Here is a 7,395-nt window from a genome sequence, read left to right on the forward strand (position 1 = left end):
AGTGAAACTTTTTTTCATCATCCAGTCACTTAGCAAAGATTCTTGCTCTGTTTCAAACAAACTCAGAATGCTGTTAAAAGATACTGGAGTATTCAAAAACCTTTGTCGAATACAAAATGGATATGTAAAGGCTTTGCATAGATCAGGAAATTGAAGAAAATGTCACTCCATTTTTTTTAATTCATGAATGATACAACACAAGCTGAAGTAAGATCAAAAGCAGGAAAAAATTGGACATTAGTTAACTAATCTTTAAACTGTGTGAGACTAAAATATATTAAGCCCAAAACAGAGTAGAATGATCTAGAATTGTACATGTTCTTTTCATTCTTCTTATGCCACCAAACACTAACACAAACCCACACAAGCATGTTTGCATGCCCACGCACACACACACACACACACACACACACACACACACACACACACACACACACACACACACACACACACAGATAGCAAAGAACAAATCAATGCAGGTCACCGTAGTGTATCCAACCATGAAACAACAACAGCAAACAACAAGGAATCAACAAGAAACAATACAAATGTTTTCTCATTTTAATAGCATACCTAATGTAGTTAATCTCTATGTAGGATACAAGAGGTTTTCAACTCCAGACCTGGAATCCTCTTCCTGGTCATCCCATTTGAAATCACAGGTATTTCACTAAACAGTAAGTGATTAGCCACTTTGTCATTTGACTGGTAAAGAAAGCAAGGAAAGTCTGTGGTACCTGAGCTTTCAGACCTGATCGGAATATTTGTTTTATGACAAATAAATTGAATAGATTCTGAAAGTTTGAGAGTTGTGGAGTGTCCATGAGGCTTTATTGTGCTGCACTCCTGACCACTCCTACATCCTCCTACAACCCGGCCCCTGCCCCGCCCCCAACCAGCCTTGCCCCGCCCCTAGCCAGCCATGCCCCGCCCCTGACCAGTCCTGTCCTGTCCCTGAAGGGGAACGTATTCTCTGACTAGCAGCCTGCTGGGGAAGAGCAAATAACAGCTAAAATGATCCACATTGATGAATGAACAGATATATATGAAATATTTGAGCCTTATTACAATTAGCACTGAGCACTGAGATCAGAGTAGTGTTAGTTTGTTACACTGGAAATCAAGATTTAGCCTTTAACATCATAGGCTGTGTGCCAACACTGACGTGTGTATCTCTTCGACCATACCATCACTCACAGAGACTGTCTCTGTCTGCTTGATATCTGACAGTAGCCAAACACAACGGAGAGGACGTGTCTCAGAGGCCAGCGCGTTCTGAGTCAACTAGCACCAATTGTAATGATTAGAACATGCTGGACTCATATGGAGTTACATATGGGTCAGAAGTACTGACCATAATTTCTCAAGTATCAAACACAGAACTGACTAACAAGCAACTCCTGCACTCCATACACATCTGTTTCACAGGTGGGCAGGAACAAAGAACAGATGAAAGGAGGGTCCTACAAATTACTAGGGCTTGCAAAATCAGCACAATTTTAATATATAGAGCATTCCTAATCTGAGGATAAATATATATTTTTTCCAGCAGCAACGTCCCTGATTCATCTCATTAGTTAGTTTAATTATTAAACGCATCACATGTTAAAGTTGCTGTCTAAGAGCAATGCAGACAGTGTAGATTTATGAACTGAGACGGTGTAGCGTAGCAGCTCACAGATTGTCCAGATGCAGCAAATGGCAGCCACCTTTTATTGTTTAACCACTCAGAAAAGGGAGTCTGACTGGCCCCATGTGGCAGAGCCATAAGGCAGCGGAGGGAAAAGGCTCTATTGTGCAGGGCTTTGGTGTGTGCTGCATAAACAAAGGGAGATTTAATCAGGGAGCTCTGACCTTGCTTTGTGCTGCTCTGGGCATGTGTCAGTGCAGGCTTTCTCATGAACCCAAGACAGAGACTGTGTGCATGTGTGTGTCCCTGTCTGCATGTGCTTGATGTGTAAGACAGCCCTGAATGCCTCTATATTCTCTGTGTGTTATGTTTTGAGCATTTTTTTGATGTTTTTAAATACACTGATATTTTGTAGCATTTGCAAATAAATATACAGACTGACTATATAAGCAATACCTTGAAATTCACTGAAACTAATATGATTTATTTTTTAATTGCTCATTTATTAAAGCTTTAACCTCCATCTCATGTTTTAAATTGCTGCCTCTCTGTCATCTAATGTTGCTTAAACATGACCTTGGCCATACATACCAATAGCATAATAGCAAAATTCAGTTAATAAAGGATTGGTTTTCCTCTAAAGTGAGATATGATGTAAAAGTCTCCTCCCAGGCATTAGAAATGCATTCTGTACTGCACTTCACTGATCGGTGATTGCGTCAATGATAAAAAAAGTGTTTTTAACATATGAAAAATATTTGATGTAAAATCATCACTTATGTTTGATAGGTCATATTCTGGCCATACTGACTTCAGTTACCCATGTGCCTACACCTGAAAGTGAGGTCATTTAAAGGTCATTGAGGAGGACTGGGCTTGAAAGCATGTTGTGCATACAAATTATATATACACACGTGATGCACTTCCATGAAATAATGATTTCAATTTCAGCGGCGCATCATTGCACACATCATTCCATCGTGTGTGGCACACGTTCCATTCCATTTTCGTTTTAGTGCCTTGAGAAATAATAGCTGCATGTTAGGGAATATTGAGAACACATTGAAAATATTTATTTATATGTATGTAATGAGCATTTTGAGCATTTTTGAGACATTTGCAGTACCTATAGGTAGAGGGATAGTACATAGTTGCATCTCATTGGCGACTGTCTTGAGGTATATATTTTGGTTGCTATGTAGCCTGTCACAGTTTAGGTCTTCACCAGAAAAAGAGAGAAGGATTTTCATTTTATGCAACAGGTTCTGATTTGCCTTTGACTGAGTTTAAATATTTATCTAGATTTTGCTCCAGCAGAAACAAATTATATGAATTATATTTTCCAAAAAAAAACCAAACAATTGATCAATTATTTGTGTCTATCCTTAATTGAACTTATTACTTTCCTTCAGTGTGCTCAAGAAAATGTGTTTGTGCACATTATATTTTACGTTTTTCACTGAACATCTTACTCATTATGAGTCTTCATCCTCAGCAGCTTTCCCTTCTATCGCATCTTATAGAAACACTTCTACCTCACTCTCTCAAGCTACATATTTAAATAATTATTTGTGATTACATTTTATCTAAAACTGCATTAAAATTCTGACTAACAATTTACAAAACAACTGATTTTCAAACCAAACAATTGGTAAATAAACATTGTAAAACCATATAACATCATGCTGAATGCTATTGATCTTTCTTTAGATTTAGCACCATAATATTCCTTATATACCTAAAAAGTCCAGTAAATTAGCAAATTTACTTTGCCAGAATTTCACCCCTTACCAAGTAAAATGTTAATGTCCTTATGTCAAGTTAACTCTAAACAATCAGAAAGCTCATGCCCATCCTACACACTCCTTTCTCACTCTCTATGGGTCTGAGCAGAAGCTATCTTAGAAGCAAAAGCCTTAGCCAAATATCCAGCATCATTTATATTGTTGGGATGGTTCTTCTAAGGTCACATGCATGGCTTTGCCATAACGTGGGTGAGGCGGATAGCGAACACATGTGCAAAGTACCGGCGCCTTGGACTTGAGAACGAACAGAATCCAAAACAGGGGAAGACGGTGAAAAACAGGACAACGTAAACAAATGACTAGTTTAATAAAAACACCAGAAACAAACAAAATGGATATGAGGCCAATTCAGGGTGATTATAGATCAGAAAGAAACATATGAGAGTACTGAGGTAACAGAGCGGACAGGAGAACAGAAACAACTTAACGAATGTGAACTGGGAGGGCGATACAGACAAAGAAGGCAACATCAATTAAAATACCAACAGAAATCATGCAGGACTAAACAAGAAATACATCTAAGCAACAAGAGTATGACACTAGTAAATGGAGAGAGTAACTTAACTTTGAACATAGAGAACGAGTACAGCATAACCAGAAGCAAGGCAGAGTCAGAACATCAAAGATACATACATAGACCTACAAACTGAAATGACCAACAAACCTGAGATGCAGTAACACAGTTTAAATACACAAAGCTAACAAGACTATATACAAGGGACAGGTGAAAACAATGATGGGCGTGGAAAACAAACGAGGGGTGGAGAAAATGAAACGAAGGACTGGAACACACGGAAGAGATCATGAAGCCATGGAGACAGGAGATGCTCCAGTCCACGAACATGGCATTCACTGTTAGACTGAAACGCTAATCAATATAGTGGTTGTCATTAAAAGCGATTGTCTTGGAGTAACAGATTCTGTTTAGTGCGTAAGTAGATTTGTTTTATCTCACGGTGTTAGGCATTAAGATAGCCCCCAGCCAACTAACTTTGATATAACATCATCTCATCTGTCCAGGACTCAAGTAGTAGCTTAGCTAACTATCTGTTCATCTAACTGAGGCCACCAGACCTAATTTTGGTCTTTAAGTATTCTAAAATTGGGAGGCCATTGAGGAGAACTCAGCTGCATTTCCAGCCCAGCTCATCCTCCTCTCTCACAGTCGGCCAGTGCAATGCGTAGTTAGCTGATGAGGTTTTCCTAAGGGATGATCATATAAAACAATGGCTGACTGCAAAAAAACAGGGAATGACGAGAAAACTTGGGGTCCATGGCAAAAGCTGTATCCAGAAAATGGTAACAGGATGCCAACGGCCAAAGACCATTAAATACCTCTAATAGCCAACATCCCCTGCTGACACCACTCTGAATTGTCAGTCTGTCCCTAACCCAGTGATCCTTTCCTAACACACATGCTGACACAAATCAGGGCATCCAGGTGGCAAATAAGGCCGCATTTTGTAGAATGACTGTTTAATTCAAAATGTACTAAAAGAGCCTTTAGATCAGGCTACACTAACATTAACTGCAGGAAAAACCCTGAAGTTATTCAATGTTGCTTTATTCTGTAGTGAATTCTATGCAATTATTTACAATCCAGGAAGCCAGTATCATTTTCATCCTGATAGTAAACATAAAAACCGCTATTCCGTCAGCACCTGTGAACGTGAACATGCCAACCTCCTGACATCCATGTCAACATCTTGCCTGGTTCAGAGTGATTTGCATCGGTAGGTTAGTACATGTATATTTCCAAAAAGTAGCAGATTATCTGCAGGCACATTGTGTCTCTCACAGCAAAAGACATGGCATCTGATTACAGTAGATCTGGGGAACAAGGCACTGAAATGTTCCCTGTTAGAATGGATGACAGAAAAGGGTTACTTGTGACAGCCACATCTCATCTTGTGAACCACATATTGCTCAAGTGTGACCTCACTTTCTCAGACAAATTGGCAGGTATTTTGCAATACACAGTGGTTATGCTTTTCTAATTATAATTTATAATTATAATCACATGTAAAAGGCAGGTAATATGGAGGTGTTTGTAATTTGAACAGTATTTAGCACCTGACTTGGAGCTATTGAAAGGGTTAGTCTCAGACGACTCTTATGTAGAGATACAGAAAGAGAATGTAATTTCACACTGTGTTATCATGCAGGATTCTTTGATGCGGATATAATCAGGTTGGTATGAACTTTTACTCATCTGAGCCAAGAAACACCACAAAATGGGATTAGAACCATAACTGTAATATCTCTGTCTGGTCTGAAATGTTAACACACAACACAAAGCCTTCTATACTACATCCTTACCCATATAAAAACTTTAAAACAATCGGTGTAAGTCCTGTATCTTTTATCTGAAGCGCAATGAAAATTATCATGTGCACAAATCTAATAGCATTTGTTTGTTGAACATGTACACACTCATAGCTTCAGCAACTGCCTGTGGGCCAAATTACACTTCCAGAGATTTGCCTGTTAAGCCGTGTCAAACTGGGATGTGGTGCAGGCACAGATATCAATGCTTCTGTGTGATAGAGGAACAGCAGCGATGATTGTGTGCAAATTTCAGCCTTAACCAGATTAGACCTGGCTCGTTTGAAGATTGCAGACCATTTTTGTTACCCCGTATTGGCAGGTGGCGCTAACACAGCGCCTCTGGGAGGTTATCAGAGGATCCGTCACTCTCTCAGTTCCTCAGCTGAGGTGCGCCAAATGCATCCATTATCCTGGGTTATGGGTATGTGCACCCACCAACCTTAGCAGTGGTAGCTCAGTGGTTAAGGTACTTCACTTATAATTGGAAGGTTGCTGGTTCAAGCCGCAGCTGCCAATTTGCTCCTGTTGGGCTCCTCAACAAAACCCTCAATTACTTGTGTTGTGCTCATCCATGACTATAAATCACTTTGCATAAAAGCATCAGGTAAATGCCATAAAATGTAAATGTATTACAGCTGGTTGTGTATGTTTAGCTGCCTGGGTTACAGCCATGTGTGGTTTGCAGATTGCTTGTGTGTGGGCAGAAGTAGGGTTCTTTACTTCCTAGTATGCCTTTTTATACTGACAAAAATTATGAATGTTAGAAGAAATACATTTTTATATTTGGTATTGTTATATTTATTTATTGTTTTAGCTTTACTGTGTCAGGCTTTTGACATGAAGCCTGCAACATTGTGACTGGATTTATGAATATTCCAGTTCCAGTTTCAGCAACTGTTGTTTAAATGTGAAACCCTTTTATATTTGATTCACATTGCATTATATTTAGTTTACATACTGATATGGATTTGATATCGAGGCATATTTTGTAATATTGTGCATGCCCATAAAAGTATTATTATTATTATTATTATTACTACTACGTTGAAATACATGTAAGGATATATTATTACTATATTATTTTTTGCACTAATTATATGTAAACATATATTCTTTTATTACTGTTTTTTAAATTGTGCAGAAATTACCAAAAATATCTTTAGTGCAGAAATGACATAAAAGGTACTATTACAGTTTATGAAAAACACTTGCATTGGCCGGGAATCGAACCCGGGCCTCCCGCGTGGCAGGCGAGAATTCTACCACTGAACCACCAATGCTGAGGTGGTAAAAGTTGAGCCGCCTATTCACCTCCTTCGTACTCTTCCCTCCTGATCTTGCTTTAATCCTGCTGAGTGGTGACAGCTGCTGTGGAAACAGTTGCCATGAAGACCTCCCCCTGCCAGGAAAAGACGATTAGCAGTGCTAATGAGAGCACCCCCCTGCGATCAGAGGAACTTCTCTCATCCTCAAAATGCTTGTAGTTGAGCAAGGGAGAGAGATAAAGTGAAGGACAGAAGATAGTGAGAAAAAGGAAAAGGAACAATAGCTTGTTGTGCTCCTGAAGTCCATGGAAAGTTTTAAACTTCCTACAATCGACAAAATCCTTTTAATTGATTTCCTCAGTCGCTT

The 7,395-nt window shown here is 39.1% G+C and overlaps 1 non-coding gene across 1 annotated transcript; it reads right to left on the reverse strand.

Moving 5' to 3' along the window:
* Window positions 1–6,972: 6,972 nt before the first annotated feature.
* Window positions 6,973–7,043, reverse strand: trnag-gcc. Its single transcript has one exon. It is a non-coding gene; the product is annotated as a tRNA-Gly (tRNA).
* Window positions 7,044–7,395: the final 352 nt, after the last annotated feature.

Source organism: Electrophorus electricus, chromosome 11, assembly GCF_013358815.1.
Source record: "Electrophorus electricus isolate fEleEle1 chromosome 11, fEleEle1.pri, whole genome shotgun sequence".
Classification (NCBI taxonomy): Eukaryota; Metazoa; Chordata; class Actinopteri; order Gymnotiformes; family Gymnotidae; genus Electrophorus; species Electrophorus electricus.